Raw genomic sequence first — 17,549 nt, 5'->3', positions numbered from 1 at the left:
ATCATTTCCTAATGATTCAGGACACAAAGAAATGCCAAAACTTGGTCATAACTTTTCTTGATTTCTTACTTTCTGGATGGCTGAGAAGTGTAACTTACAATCATGAAAGAAAGTGTGGAAAAATTTCTTTAATCCATTAGATTTTCTTTTCCTACACTGCGGAAAGGTGTCTGGGTTCTTTTTTGGTTTTTTTTTTTTTTTTTGTGTAAGGGACTGCATCTTCTCTTCCTGCTCCTTTGGCACTGGAGAAGTAGGCAGCTGCTTTTAGCTACGTAGTGTCGGACATTGTACTAACTGCAGTTTTGGATGGGGAGATTCTTCTTGCATAGACAGATCAAATGATGCACTTGGATTTGTTACTCACATTTTCTCTGCAGCCAATGGACCTGGTGGACGGATTATGTTCTTCTGCCAATTTTCTTACATTTTTGAAGCTCCTTTCAAGGTCTTGTTCAGTTGGCTGTTTAATACCCTGGTAAGTCAGAAACAAAAGTGAACTGACAGGTGGCATTTCCTGGAGGGTATCAGAAAGACTCTTGTATGTAAGTAGATAACTCTTCTATCCTTTGGCCATTAGCCAGGAAAAGCATTGTGCTCACAGGTGTGGAACAGGTATTTCTCTAAACTCTGTGTTAACCCCAGGTTAACCTTGTTGGACTCAATGATTAGAGGTCTTTTCCAACATAAGCAATGCCATGATTCTGATTATTAGCATTGTGTTAGCACATGGAATAGAGAGAGATGGATTTTGGTGGCAACCTGTGGTGTAGCGTAGTATGCCAAGTGCACTGCCAGGTAGCATGGATTGCAAAAGAAGGGTGAGCTATATGGGGTGAATTGCTGTCAGAAAGCTTCCCTTTCAGTTATTGATGGAGGTGTGCTCCCCTGTGTGCAAGTCAAACAAATCACATGAAGATCTGACACACGGTGTTGAGGTAGAGGCTTAATGGACTTATGCATTGGCAGAATGAAGACATTCCATATAGAGCTTAATAAAAGTTCTTCTTTCATGTGAAGCTTTGTCTTACTTTCTGGATTTCCCGTCTTCCTGTGGATCTGCCTGATTTAAAGAGAATCCTCTACTTTTTCTTTTGGTAACTACTGTGTTAAAGACTTCTTGTCCTAGCTTGTGTTGATTGACAAATTCAGTGTGTATGTACCTTCTGCTGTGAAGATGTTTTACAGATGCCTCATTTGAAAAAATTGGGCTTTCCAGTTGAAGAACATTTCCACTATCTCGTGTCACTAGACCATGTGACAATAAGACAAAAATGAGTTCTTCAATAGTAACTGATACCTGTATTTTTGTCTTTCTTCTTGTAATATTCTTTCATCCTTCACAAAGTTTAGCCATTATAAAGTAACTGTCTTTTCAAAATCATTTTCCCAGTGTGATGTTCTGTCTTGTTGGATGTTTTTTGCTTACATGAGCTTGTTTTATAGTGTGGCTAGACAAAATGGAATCTATCATAAATTATAGAAGTTACCAGTGAGAATAAATCAAAACTTGAAAAATATTCAGCGTGCTCCTGGGAACAATTAGGATGTGATTCACTGTCAAAACCTGTGGAAAACAAAGTATCATGACTGCAGTGGCGACTAAACATTTTTTAGTACAGTTTTGAAACAGAAATATGCTATTTAACATTTCTATCCCCTTTTACCTTTTATGAAGGGACAAATACTTTCCTCTTAAAAAAGAAAGACAAAAAAAAGAAACACTGGAAATAGATGTCATATGTTAAAACCCAAGTTATTATTCTATAGATGACTACCTTGTTTGTATTGTGTCCAGGGAACACATTTTTAACTTGGTCTCTTCCCTCCTGTGCTTGGCTGTTACTGCTATTTGGACTAGATAGTCTAATAGTCTTAAAGCCTTAATACATTTTCGAACCCCTAAAGGCAAAAGATCAGATCTGGGCTGTTGTTTATCAATCTACCTGTCTTGGAATCAATGGAATTAAAAGAGTTTGCAGTTATGCAGGATTTGTATTAAGGATATGACACACACAGTGCTGAGGATGTAAAAGAAAACATTCTCAGGACTAGGATATGACTGAACTAAAAGGCTTTGATGCTACTTAAATGATATTGGTGTTCTTGCTCTGTAAGGGATGCGCTCAGGTATGGTCCTGAATATAAAAAACTTGTATTGAATTGTGAGGTTCGTGGGGGTTTTTGGTTCTTTTTGGCTTTTTCTCTTTTTTTTTTGGGGGGGGGGGTTTGTTTGTTTTGTTTTGAGTTAGGCATAAGGAGAACATCACAAGCTTGCAATGTAGAGTGGTGCACATGCATGTTGTTAATGCTGGAGCAGGCACTCTCAGGAAACAAATGAAACAAGCTAGAATATAGAATATAGTGATATGCCACTGACATGTAAAAAACAGGAAGAAAAAAAGAGTAGGGAAGAGACATGAGATTTTTCCTTCACACTATTAATTAGCATTCATACTGGTAATTTGGGATTCATATTTCCATCATTGTGTCACCTCAGTCAGGGCTTGTACTGAATTATCCTTAGATACTAATTTATTTCAGCTGGGTTTTTAATATAGTTCCATAATTTTTCTATAAAAGTCCAAAGCAAAACTAAACAAGTATTCCAATCTTAAAAAGAAATATTAATGCTTTAGAACAATTACTATATTCTAGAAGTTTAATTTCCTATTTTTGTCATAGTGCCTCAGAGAAACTTTCACAATTAGTGGTGTGGAAATGATTGTAGATGCCCAATTTACACATGAAATGTCAAAAGAATAGTTCTTTCTATAGGAGTCCCAATGCTTTCCTAGCTCATATGTCTTAATTCATTTTAAATGTTGTCATAGTAACTACTATATGTAAATCTGTATATTTGCTATAATCTTATGATGTACTGGCAATGTGAATGTACACGTGGTGTGAATGTCAACACTTTGTTTAATGTCTATCTAGTATGATGTATTTATCATAACATATTTGGGACATATGCATGTGTCCTAAACTTTACACACATGTACACATTCCATATTTTTGTACATATTTTGTAATGAAAAACATGAAAATTTTTCCTGTAACATGTAATAAGGATTATCGTGATTTTATTTCTTAGATAAAAAACAGCAAAAACACCTATGTGCAAAGGTTACTGTGACAACTTCTTCCTGCCCTTTAACTGAACTCAGTTTTCTGTCCAAATCTTGGAAAGAATTGACGATGACAGTTTTCAAATATGTTTACTGACAAAAGAGTAATGAAATGTATTAAGGTATTTGGTTTGAAAGCCATGACTGATCTATGTTTAAGTAAAGGGCAGAGCCTTGCTCTGGAAGTCAGTGTATTTTTGCATTAAGTTGAGAATGAGACACCTTTGGAATGCTTTTCAGCCATTAGAAACATTAGAGTAATTTCCAAAAGGTATGGAGCAGTGGGTGGAGTTGGACGAATGACCCAATAATTCAGGATAGCTCACATTAATCAAACTGTTTTGCTGTTTGTCAAAATCGCTGTTGTGTAACAATGTGATCACGTACAGGGAAGATAATTTCCTCTGTAGCTGCTGAGGTCACTGTGAGGTTCTATCTCACCTATAAACATATGTCAGGTGAAAATACAAAATACATTAGGAAGACTTTCAAGAGAAATTATTGAATATGTATTTGAACATGCACTCCTTGGAGCCCATTAGGAAGTGACAAAAAATAAGTTCTCACAGCATGGGGACTGTAATTTTACCCAAGCAGCTGTGTTTGGGTAAAACAAAGTCTTGGCTATATCTTTAGCTTGGTTTTTGAGGTGTGTGCAGTGGCAAATCTTTTGATATCAGCTGCACTAAAGCGCTGGACTGCTGCTTATGGCTAGAGAATGACATTTAAGATGAGGTGGTTTCCTAGAAGAACTGGGTGTTCTCTTTGCCAAAGTTCACATTACAGGAGTACTGCATTTCCACCATAAGTTAGTGTTAATTTATTTTCTTTCTTTCATGATTGAAAATACTTTAAATGAGATTATTTTCATTATAACCCAGACCACATAAATGATCTTTTCTTATCAAATTGCTGTGCAATTACTGTAACTATACTGATTGGGAAGTGGAACACATGCCATTTGCTTTTTAAGGTGTGTAACTGAAAAAACTCACCTCCTCAACTAGGAGAAAGGAGGAGATAGAAGGAGAAAAAGAATTGATAGAGTGAATTAAATGTCTTCTTTATTTTTAGAAAGGGTTTAAAATTTCTAATTTCTCATCATGGTGTGCTAAAACTCTGATAAATGTTTAATATTTCTTTAAGCTAGTGTGCTTTTTGGCTGCTTAATGGAGAATATCACATGCCTTTTTTTCTGTGATTCTTAATTTAAAAAGTGGTATTAAAATCTTACTAGAATTAATGGCCTAGGTTTAGAAAATAGGGGTGTAGAAAGAAAATAGAACAAGAGGAAAACTAGAGGTGAGAAATCCTTACCAATTTCTTGTTCAGAGAAGGCTTTCAACATGACATGATTATCTGGCAAGGTTGAGATAGTTTATTTAACTTTGAAATACTCCAGCTACTCATATAGAAAAAGTAAGGCTTTCTTGTAATCATTTCAGCTTTAATATCTCAGAATTGCAAATTATTTTGCATGCAATTCTTTTGAGAGGAAAATTAATAATACAAATGCATTTCTGGTAAACAAGCCAGATCAGGAGGCATAATCAGCATAGTTAGGAGAATATGCCACGAGAAAAAAAAAAAAGTTCACAGAGATATGGAAAATCTGCAGATTAGATTGTGTCAAAAAAAAAAGGTGCTAAAAGCCACTTAGTGACAGGGCCGAATGTTTCACTTGTAAATTCTGACAGCTTCAGAATTTATGGCAGTATAGTATTACAATGCTCACGTTGACAATTGTATTGTAAATGCAAACCTAAGTATTTTCACTGAATATATTGCAGTCCTTTTTAGTATCATTTTGTGGTGAATGAAAAATGATATTTATTGTAAGTAAAGTGACAGATTTAATAGTATTCAAAAATCAATAGTTAATATATGTAGTAGTTTGTCTTTCAAATGGTATGAAATAATTTCTTCAAGAATAGGGTTGATTGACAGTCTTCTTTGAAATATTTTTAAAGATTATATTGATGTTTAAGCTTGCACAACCTCAAATCATACAGTCCATTTGAGCAATGAAAGACAAAGAAGGTCCTCTTGTGCAATCATAAAAAAGATATGCATGATGTCATTCCTTAAAAAAAAAAGTGTACAAAGATGGTGATAATTTAAATCCTTAACAAGCTCATACTCAGAAATGAAGTTGAATATCTGTCACTTTGGAAAAAGAGGGCAATATTCATTTTGTCAGATGGACTGCATCTTAATGCAAAAAGCAGGATCATGTGATGAATTTTCTCGGAAGAACTTCACAATTTTTCCTGTTTAAACTGCCTACTTTCTTGTGGTAGTTTACTTGGCTTTTCTCTTCAATGTTATACTAGACATATTTCTTTATCTCTTTTATTCTTACACTTTGTGGGGAGTAACAAAAAAAATTGGTGCTGTTGAAAGAAGACGACAATTTGTTTTGCTGTTGTAAAGAATTAATTAGTCTTTTCAAATGGGCCATAAAGTTTTAAAAAATTTTCTTCCAATGAGAATTTATCATAATTTCAGCATTAGCTAAATAAAATATTTCAGCTGCAGAATTCAGTACTCTGTGAACTTCTCTGTTCTGCTGTCCACCACCTTCAATGAATGAGGAAGCAGTGCAAAAATACCCCATTAGGATATTATTTATAGCCCAGTAATTGTGAATCTATGTATAACTGCTCTTTTGCAAATAATTGAGTCATCCTTACAGCTGCAAATAAGTACAACTGTGCCAATAGCCCACTCAAACTCAAGAAAGTATTTTTCAAAATTTAGTCTCCTCTTTTAAATAGTTTCTACAAAGATTGATAATTCAAACTGCAAAGGAGGCACCTGACATTTATATACCAATAAATGTTTTTAAAATAGTCACAAGTTAGAGACTTAAGTATCTCCATGCAACATAAATGACACTTGAGATTTTAATTGTAACCACAGTGGTAAAAATTAGGGGTGGTTTAGTCTGACTTGTGCAACAAACCACATGGAGCAATTTAGTTGTATTTACTGTGCTTTTGATATACTTAGAGGTACTTGCCGTAATCCTTGCCTAAACTCAGTGTTGTCACAGCAGTTTGGAATCCTACATTCTAAAATGTTCAACGATTTTTTACAACTGCATGAGCTCTAATAAATGGGCCACTATTCCTTTCTAAATTTTGATTTGATATTGCCTGTCTTCCCCGGATGCCTGTTCATAAGGCACTAAAGAAGAAAATAATGAATCTTTGTAAAATACTTTGTAATATTTACACTTCCTATGCAAGCTTGTTTGGCACTGAATGTTTTACATTTTTAATTGGAAATTATGATAATATGACAATATTTGTGTTTTAATAATTTTTATCTATATCATAATTTGTGGTCATCAGGTCTTCCACACTTTATGTACTGGCCTAGATAGAGTAATTAATATACTAAATTCAGTCTACCCAATGAAACTGTTTGTTAGTTTGTTTCTTGTTATTTGCCGTGATACACTGTACTGGAAGGGAGGCTCAAGGCCTTATCTTTTTTTTCTTTAAGTAAGTAGGTTATTTTTTCATGGTAGAAGTTGATAAATCTCAGCTTGCTTCCTATGCTTAAGTAATAAATATTTGTTAAATATAAACATGCACCACACACAAAGAGACAGATCCAATTTAATATTAAAAAATATAGGGCTGCAGTGACATGGAGATACTAATTGGGCTAAAACTTACGACGTTCCTGTTGAAAGGAAAAATCAGAATAATCAACAAATGCAGGGAATATTATTGTTTGCAAATGGAAGTGTCCACAGTGTTCTAGTGTGGCACAGCGTGAAAACATATTCACCTTATAACAAAGACATTGCACATTAAAAACAGAAGATAAAGACTTTAAATTTGGTGCCTTATATGTTCTCAGCTCCAGGGCTTTTATTGTCTCCTCAGACATTGCAGTAATGCTTGATCCACCAAATGGGATCAGGAGGAAGGGAATTTGGAGAGGTCTGGGAGACAAACACATTTGCAGTAAGTATCCTGGGACAAATTAAGAGTCCTGCACCAAATACATTGCATCCTAAGCTTGTTTAGATAAACAAAACACTGGCACACTTCAAGCACAAGTTAAATAGGAAATTATGACATAAATTCATTTAAGATATATTGAAATTTTGTCATTCTCTACTCCTGTACGTTGATTTGAGCTTAAATCATCTCTCCAACAGAGCTGCACAGTGAGAGTCTACATGCTGCTTGGAATTTTTTTTTCTCTTTCCTAAATATTCACTGTACCTACTTGCATGCGTATTATGTATACTTTGACACTATTCGACTATCTGGTTTCTGACTCTAAAGATTCTAAATTCTGGCCTTTATTTCTGTCCCTACATGCATTCCTTATTATCTTTTAATTTAATATTGTAACCCTTTCATTTCCAGTTACAAAAATTAATGCCCCTTCCTTCAGCTGCTGCATGTCTTCCTCTATTTTAATCAAGAACCTGATTTCCTGGTCTAATTCCTGTTCCTGCTCTTCATCTTCATTATGGAGGTTTTTTAACAATGAGATATGCTTATTGTGTATCTGCTCTTGTCTGTTGCTTGCCTACTCATTTGCATAAGTCCTACTCACCTTGGATGCCTCTATCCATTTTAGACTTACATCTGCATCTAATAGCAAAAGGTGCTTCATCTTGAAGCGTGATCTCAGAGTTACATTTACTCTGATCCTCCTCCACCTTTTTCCTTAAAACCACCTGGAGTTTTGAAATAAGTTGACTACCAGGGAGAAGTCTAAATCTAACAGCCTATTGGAGATAGGCAGGCTTATTTATAAGAAGTTTTTTTCAAAGAATAACATTTGAACATTCAAAGAGTTGTAAGCCATCAAAATGAACACCCATCTCTGTTCCTATTCCATACAGTCACAGTTAGTTTGGTTCTTACCACTCCTGTGCTGTCATTCTTCTCTCCGTCCCTCTCTTGTTGATGCTTCACCTCAGATAATTTGTCTGTGTTCAGGACGGAGACTGACTTTATTTATTTACAGACTCACTCCCAAGAGATTCACAGCCTTGATTGAAGATACTGGATGGTACAGAAATATAAACAGTAATTGCAATTAAAGGGAAGGGCCTGAAACAGCTTCTTAGAGGGAAGAATCTACACCATAGCCATTCTCTTGTACTTTTTCTTTCTGCCATGTTACAGATTCAATTCTGCCAGGATTTGAGCTTTCTGTAGCCTTCCGAACTCCTGTCTGGACCTGGCAGAAAACTTTATGACATCAGAGGAGGGGGGCACCTTGTTTTTATTTTTGTTTTTAGATAAACTTTCAAGGCCTGAAAAATAATATTCTAGTAGACTCATCATATTGCATAATCAATGGGAGTGATTTTTACATAGGAAGTGCTAGAATGTTTGTAGCACTGATGCAGGAGAAAAGGAGAATAGTGGTCACATTAAAAAAAAATCCAAGGGAGTAATTTTAAGATGGCAGAGAAAATTGCAGCATAGTGCAGAGTGATAGATTACAGTGCATCTTGTTAATGCTTCAGTACTTAACCTCTACAAATCATTTTGAATTTGAAATGGAAATGAAAAGATAAAAATCTGAAGGTGATTTCATGAGATACCTGAAAGGTCTTTTGTAATGTTCTAACTAAACCAGCAAATGCTTTTTCTGGTATCAGTGGCAGGAGTTTGACAGATTTCATCGCAAAAAGTGATGAGAGCTGAGCCAGAAAAGGGAGAGACATTCATTATTATTTAAGCAATAATAGTGAAGGCAATGTAGTGAAGCTAAAAGAAAGAAAGCACTTTAATTTACAATAAATTTGCAATGCTGACTTCATGTCATGTTGTTGCCAACTTGGCAGAGAATATTAGACTCATATTTGAAGGAAAAAAAATCATAAAGATGGTTGTTTCTTAAATTTTATCTGGGATGGCATGGTTTTAAAATCTAGTAATATTGTTTTGACACAGTTGCAGAATTTGCCATTTTTCTAAATGGGATTTGCATAATCATAGCAACATAAAAAGAGAGAAAATATAAAATTACACCTTTTGTAAATCAGCACATCTGGGGAGGAGATAAAAAATACAAGATGGCCTAATGTTTACATTTGTTTATCAAGTACTAGAATGCTGCTACTATTGCTGGCAAAATTTGTAGTTTATGTTTGTTGATCAAGTCTCAAGAGTAACTTTTCTCTGGAATACACACACTTTTTCATTTACATTAAAAACATAAAAGTGAATTTTACATGCTGTGAACTGAAGTTCAGACTGAATCTGGCTGGAGGATGCAATGGGATGAATTAGATAGGCTGCCGTTAACCTTGTGGTCCAGATGGGGTTATGAAACAGTACACATGCCTACAGGTAATATAATAGAAAAGACTTCTGATGTTATTGCATGTATTGTCATTGCCAGAACAAGAGGTCACCTCCTCTACCATATTCCTCTACCTTAAAATAAATTTTTTTCAGCGGTTTAGTATGGGAAAAGAAGAATTTTCCTCATGCTATTTGGTGGGTTTTTTTTGCATTTGGTCTAAATGTTACTTGTGTTCTTGTAAAATGTGCTATCATATTTTCTGCCTTGTATATTGGGAACGTACCTACCTGCAGTAATTAAAAGAAAAAGTCTTTCATGCTCTTAGAGATGTAAATGAGGGTATCACCAGCGAAGCCTCTGTATACTGTGCAGTTAGGGTATGCATTACAATGAACCCCGCTTTGTTTTGTAAACATTACAAAGAATGTAATTTTTCATGAGCATCAGAAAAGCTCACACAAAAGTAATTGACCCGTCTAAGTGGTTTTTGCTGTATGTGCTGTGTAAGCTCTGCAGTTCAATTCATACGCTTGTGCTGCCTTACCTTCATATAATCAGAATGCTTGAAGTTCTGAAAGACCTCTAAGATAGAGTCCAGCCACTAACCCAGCACTGCCAAGTCCACCTAGTGATGGTCTGAACCATGTCCCTAAGTGCCACGTGGTGTTTTTTGAATTTCCAGGGATGGTGACTTAACCACTTCCCTGGGCAGCCTGTTCCAATACTTGACAACCTGTTCAGTGAAGAAATTTTTCATAATGTCCAATCTAAACCTGGCACAACTGCAGAGCATTCCCTCTTGTCCTACTGCTTGTTACTTTGGGGTGTAGCATCTTGCTACACCCTCCTTTCAGGCATTTGTACAGAGCAATGAGGTCCCCACTGAGCCTCCTTTCCTCCAAACTAAACCTCCCTCAGCCACTCCTTTTAAAACCTGTGCTCCACACCCTTCACCAGCTCCACTGCCCTTCTTTGGAAACACTTCAGCGCCTCAAAGTCTCTCTCATACTCAGGAGCCCAAAACTGTACACAAATTTTCTCTCCATTTGTGTGATTACCACAGCAAGTGGTTAAGATTTTGCTGCAAAAGGTTCCAAGACTGTGAGTTTTTCTCCATTCTCCTTCAAAGTGTTAGTGAATATAATCCTGACAAACAGGTTTTATCTTGTCTAAGGGTTTTTGACTGTACCAGCAAGACTCTTTAATATCTGAAACTATTTTGACTAGGATGTAATTCAGCCTCTGGCTCTGTAGGCCAAATGGAGGCTAAGCAAACATACAAATTCTTCTTTTTCTAACTAATGAAGCTCAAAATTATTACTGGGAGTCTATTCCTTGTTTAACATGATGTGCAAGATAGCTAGCAAAAACTTGTTTGAAAGATTGGAAACAAGTTTTCTTCTATTTCTGTGCAATGTCAGTCTTACTAAAATGCATTTTCACTAGAAAACTTGATGAAGCTGAGGACATAGACAAAAGCGTGTAAAGGCTGTATTGTATCTTGGAGACACTCTGCAAAAGCGGTGTTTTAAGCATATATAGCCAGCATGATGAGTGGTTCCTTTTTTGAGAAACCTAAGATATGAAAAATTACAACCTCAGCTGGTGCAAGCAAAGCTGTTAAATTGATTTCCTGTAAAAAACATTGTAAAAACAACTTTTTTTCCCCCCATTTTAACCCTCGATAAATACTTGACTGTTTCAGTGAGTTAAAGATGTAAGTATTTAAATGACATAACTGCCAGTTTAACTTGACTTTAAGACACTTGACTCTTCTATAATGAAGAGCATTATTCTGGATTGTCCCTAAGGCAAGCAGAACCATGTGAGAACAGGATGAAAACCACAAATTCTATTTCATAGAAAAAAATCAAAATTAAAATGTTGGACTTCAGATTAGAATGAAATTAGAGTCCAAAATACATTCCGTAGAAAATTATTGAGTATTCCAACTCTGCTTTAGCCATAATGTTATAGCTGGAGAAGAAATTAACACAAATAGCTTTGAAATTTTCTAGCATTTGAGTCTTCTCTACATGTAGGTCAAAACCTTCTGTCTTCATTTTCAGTGGCTGGTAACATATGGGATGGTTATTAAATATTATCAATGAATTCCCTTCAGACCTGCTAAAGCTTTCAAATTAAGATGTCTGTATCAACCTGTCTGTGTACTGATCTGTTCTAATAATCTGCTGGGTCTATCTTTCTTATTTTATAAGATGACATGCATTTAGGTTGAGCTGCAATTTCTACCTATGCATTAATAATCAGAAAACTTTGAATTTAATCTCAGACTTTTTCTCCTCATCTTACGAGGCTTCTTGTTGGTATTTCCTCTGGACTGAGTGCTCACCATGAAAGTAAGCAGACATATTTTTTGCTGCTAGGATGGATGTATCTGGGTACTGTGATAATAAACACCAAAATTCTTGCACATTTGTCAGTGTTTGTGGCCCTGAGGTGTAATAGATTGTGCTTGTTCTTAGTTCTGAAGGGAGAATATCTCATAAAACCAATAATTGGCTTTTCATTATTTTTATCTTAAAAGTAATGTGATTCATAGCACTCTTCCAGTTTGGATGTTCTCCCATGAAATGGCATTGCTACCATGCATTTGGAAACAGTTACTACAGTACTCTAGGTAGTCATGGTGTTTCCAGTAAAGAGTGCTCAAAATGTTTATGGTTTGATATGAAAATGCTCATGTTCACATATTTCCAAGTGTTAATGTTGTTTGGCACTTTATATACCAGGAACCAGTTGTAAAATCCCTAGAAGATCTGGAATTATTAATCCATATTTTTTATCAGCTTGTTTCCTTGTAGGCATCAACACTGGCATTAATAATGAGGTATCTATTTCTTGCATCTTTTTGTCAAACCACCTGTCTAATAGTTTTAATGTAAGTTTAGGATAATGTCAAATTAAACATGCTATATAAATATGTGATGTTATATATGCTTCAGTAAAATATTTGCACCAAAGAGAGTTTGAGATTTTTGTGAAATTTATACATCTGCCCAATACCAAAATAATACTGCTTTTAAGTTCTGGTCAATATCCATGGTCATGATAAAAACTGGTAACAGCTGACAGAATGGCATTAGAGATATTCTCTCTACTAGATAGAAACAAAAAGTAAATTGGTACCACATAGTCTCATAAGTTCTGCTGAAGGTTCTGTAAGTCAACATAGTTGGACAGTTGCTTTGGGCCAGCTAGGTAGCTGATTTTTAGGGTAAAGAGAATGAAGGAAAAACTATAACAGTCTTTCTGTTTAAGTCATTGGCAAAGTCTACATACACGTTGGACCTGACAGAGACCTCAGATTGTTTCAAAAATATGTTTCTCTATAGACTGTTTTAATTTTTCTTTTGTTTTTGTTGTTAAACAGTAGGAGGGGTTGTGTTCTGTTCTTTCATGTGCACTAGTGATTATTGTGCAGGCACCATGGTGGTTATCCTTTGTAACTGAGAGCCTGAACCTAGAGTTCTTCTAATGGAGTCTAATATTTGAGCATGGAAGGCCTGTTTTTATGTTCTCTTTTAGTTATTTCTTCAGTTATTTTTCTATTTTTTTCATATTCTGAAGCATTTAGAATTTTGAGGAATAAGAAAGTTTGTAGAGAACCATGGATAAGAACTTTAAAATTCTGAACCACAGGTCCAATCAGAGCCTTAGGAATTTGTTTGTGAAATTTGCATAGTGGAGGAAAATTACATATTCACAGAGCAGTTACTGAAAAATATCCCAGAGTGATTGTGCAGATCCTTGCTCTTTGATTGGCTAATGATAGGTTTTAGGCAATCACAGTAAGGGGAATAGTGCATTATGCAGTTATTTAAAAATTAACTTGTGCAAATCAGACATGTATAGTCAATCAGAATGCAAGGAAGTAGATACAGTTTGAGGAAAGAAATAGTCAAATTATTTCAGCAAACTAACAATCCCTGTGATTGGTAGTGATTGATGTGTCTTTTCTGAAATTAAAAAAAAAATCATCTTCCAAGAATGAGAGATCATCAAGAATATCAGTGTAAATGTTAGGCCAAAATATGCGTAAGAGTTTTTGGGATTTAGTAAAAGCTATGCCGTCTTTACCAGCTCCATCTACATGGCCACTTTACCAGAAGAACAGCTTTTAGTTTTGCTGTTCATTTAGATTATAATAAATAAAGTGAAAGGCCTGGAAACTACATTTTGTGATGGGATGTTCTCACAGTGAAGAAACCACTTTCCTTTGTGTCTCTGTTTCTTAGACCTTGAATTTATTTTTCCTAAAATTGTAACTGGGACAAAAAACTCCAAATAGCACCTTGAGCTGGGCAATATACACATATTTTAAAGATTAATTTTATATTGCTTCTTTTGTTCACTGGTCTTTTGTGTGGGTGTGGATAAGATCAAAGAAATAGTGTGTCCTGACAGCTGCTCTACAATAGTTTCAAGTTGCTAAAACCTGTGAGGACTTGATTCATTATCTAGTTTATTGCTAGAAAGCAGACTGGTTTTCTCAAAAGTCCTATAGATGAAAAAGCATTGATTAGTAAGTGCATTCCAAGAAATGTATAGCAAATATGTAATCTGAAGGTTAACACTTACATAGGAATTGATTCAATACTGTTTTTTATTAATCTTGTGTTTTTCCCATGAAAGGTTATTTTAAAATTGCAAAAGGATGATTTTATTTCCTTTAAATCTTCAGTAGGGAACCAACATTTATTTTTAGACAGACCTTTCTCTCTTATTTTATTATTAAAACTCTTCCTCAATTTTGATAAATACATGCTGAATATAAAATTCTGATTTTTCAATGCAGACAAAAGCATTTATTTAATTCATCCCCTATGAGATCCATCTTGGAAAAACAGTCTTCCAGCTCTAACTGCTGGTAAATTATTTGCCTTGTTAAAACAGGAGAGACTTGCTTTTTAAGACCCATTAACCTCCTATTTATCGGTGCTTGCTGTGAAAGGATATTTTTGTTACTTTGGATAAATATGTTCAAAAAGAGTAGCACCTTTGCTGATTTAATACTCCCCACCTATTTTAATTCGTTGAACATCTGGCTCTCTATGGCTTTCCATTTGATGATTGTGTTTAATTTTTTGGTTTTGGGATATAGCTTGTACTAGAAAATTCAGCCCATCTGTGAATGTAGAAATGATGGGCTAATAATGGAGATCTATTGGTATGTAGACTAGAGACAGGAAATCTGACTGTGACATTAAATGCATTATTCCAAGCACACTTTGCACTTTTTAAAATGTAGCTGCTGGACTGAATATCCTTTCAGAGTTTTGTGTGGGACAAGGCTTCTTCGATGATTAGATTCCTCAAATCTGCTTCCAGTTTTAAATATAATGCTAAAGGATAGTTGTGCTCCTCCTTACTGATACAGAGAGTCTATACACTAACTATAGAACTGATCTGAAAGTTCAAAGCTCTAAAAAGTAAATGAAAGCATGTGGTATCACCTGCTGACAAGAATAATGAATTTCCCATAAATGGATTTAAGTGAAGTAAGTTCTGTGTGTTTATACTAAAATAACATTCATAGATGTGCAAACAAAAATTACACACAATGGCAAATTACCCATAAGCCATTACCTTCACTGTACCACAAACATCTTGCTAAATATGGTAGTTTAACCCCAGGGGGCAACTAAGCACTTCACAGCTGCTTGCTCACTCTTCTGCAGTAGGAGAGAGAATCAGAAGAATATCAGTGGGAAAACTCATGGCTAGAGGTAAAGATGGTTTTATAGGTAAAGCAAAAGGTGCACACAAAAGCAAAGCAAAACAAGGAATTCCTTCACCACTTCCCATGGGCAGGCTGATGTTCAGCCATCTCCAGGAGAGCAGAGCTCCATCACATGTAGTGGCTACTTGGAAGACAAAAGCAATTACTCTGAACATCCCTCCCATCTTCCTTCTTCTCCAGCTTTTATATATTGAGCATGAAGCTTTATGGTATGGAATGTCCCTTGGGTCAGTTGGGGGCAGCTGTCCCAGCTATGTCTCCTCCCAGTTTCTTTCCCCCTCCCGCTGGTGGGGTGGTATGAGGAATAATAGCAAAGGCCTTGATGCCAACCATGCAAGCCCTGCTAACAATAATGGATAATAATAATGAAAAGCACTTAAGCTATTTTCTATATTTTCTTCCTGTCCTTTGTTTTATCTTGCCCCCACAATCCTTATAGGTTCTTTCCCAAGCAGCAGAACAGTTGGCGTTCAGTGTGATGTTCACAGAAGGATCTAAATCTTCCTACTGCAAGGATCTGGGGGTAGTTCAGCCACTAAGCACATGGAGCTTTAAGTTTACAAGAATGAGTCATTATTGGAGTGTCACTGTGCTACTTTTGGGAAGCTAGCAGCCAGAATGAATTAGCTACAGGAAGATTGCACAAAAAAGCCATATGAATTAGTTTATTGTTTCATCAGGTTACCTTCGGGACAGGGTTAAGAGACAAATGATTGATATTTGTTTTTTAAGTCCTAGTAAAAAAATCCCCTTATTTTTCTTTCAAGCTGTGTTCCATCAGGTGGAATAGTCTTAGAAGGACTCCTCACCCCTATTTATATGTCCCATATTGTTATTGTTTACACTAAGGAAGAATAAGGTCTAAAACATTCTTCATTTCCAAACTCAAATTGCATCCAAATTAAGTCAAGTTCAGTGGCATGAATTGATGACAGAATTTGTGTTTTCTGAATTTTAGGTTGATTTTTTTTCACTTAAAAACATTTGTGGTACAGTATGTTTTATGTTTAAGTGTATTTAACATAACAGAATAGCATGACTGACTTATTTTCTGTATTCCCTTCAATGTTTTTACTATCAGATGTCATCAGGGAATATGTGGTCTGTAGATTGCCCATCACCAGGAGTTGTGTAGAAACTATCAGAAAGGGAATTGTGCTATTCTATCACCGAAGAGATATGGTCACAAGTGACCTGCTTTGAACAGCTTAAGTGACTGGTATAGCTTAGAGTAAATAGCTATTTTAACAGTGCAAAGGTGCTGGAATCTGCTTCCTAGCACGTTCTGCTCTAGTGCAGAAGTTCAACTTCCTTTGCAATAAGCTCTGCCACTCACACTCTGCTATGAAGACATTAAATAATGACTGAAACTTAATTACTATTTGACTGGCACTCAATTGCCTGTGATTTGTGATGGAAGGTTTTCCTATTTGTAGTCCATCAGTTGTCATCATCAAATATTCTTGCACTAATTGACATTTTGACCAATATTTGGGTTAGTAATAATGCTGTTTCTTGCCATAGTTTTTGTGTGGGCCAGACTGGTAGTCCTCTTTTTCTTGTTGGCTAGCAACTAGCTAATTCTGTTGCCCTTGTGTACTGGAGAAACTCATTCCTCTCTATTTCTGTGTTTTTTCTTATGTAGCATAATTGACTAAAAATCAAAGATTCAGGAATGACATCAAAACTTTGCAAGATGAGACCTATTGTAAAGAACCCTACAGAGAGACAGATATAATAATACCCTACAGATATTTTTCTAAATTAGAAAAATATCCATGCATGACCCAGTTTCTGCTCCTGCTCTTTCTCATAATATTCATAAAACCATGGTAAGATGTGGTTTTGTGGTAAGACAGCGTAGCAGGTAAAGGCACAATCTTGTTCTATAGACATGCCAAAGTATCAACAGAAATGGAAATGGTGAATAGTGCCAGACAAATATAATTAGTATTAACAGAAAGTATTACATGAACTGCTGAGAGTCATGCACAGCAGGAGATAGGCACAGAAAGTGCCTAACCTAATGCTGAGAAGAATTTTCACTGTCTTCTATGATAAGCTGGGAGGAAAATATGGACTGTTCTTGTCAATAACATCTTTGGTTCAAATTGCATCATTTTAGACTACAATCAAAATGCGTGTACCTTTGAGGAGAAAAAATGAAAATCCATGACTAGAGTAAAACTAATTATTAACAAGTTAAAACCTGTTAATAATATGTAGACTGAGTTGTATTCACTTTCAGAGTTATTTATACTTTGTTTTTGAATAAACAAAGCCTTTATTTCAATAAGTCCAGTCCTGTTATAAAGGAAGTTCTGAAGCATTGCCGATAAATGTTCAAGCTTTTATAAAAAATT

The 17,549-nt window shown here is 35.4% G+C and overlaps 1 protein-coding gene across 4 annotated transcripts in view; it reads left to right on the top strand.

Annotated features, from left to right (window-relative positions):
- ZNF385D (zinc finger protein 385D) overlaps positions 1-17,549 on the top strand; it is a 415,154-nt gene that overhangs the window by 146,673 nt on the left and 250,932 nt on the right. The gene's annotated exons all lie outside the window — the stretch shown is intronic.

This window comes from Motacilla alba, chromosome 2 (assembly GCF_015832195.1).
Source record: "Motacilla alba alba isolate MOTALB_02 chromosome 2, Motacilla_alba_V1.0_pri, whole genome shotgun sequence".
Classification (NCBI taxonomy): domain Eukaryota; kingdom Metazoa; phylum Chordata; class Aves; order Passeriformes; family Motacillidae; genus Motacilla; species Motacilla alba.
This window is presented reverse-complemented; position numbering and strand designations above follow the sequence as displayed.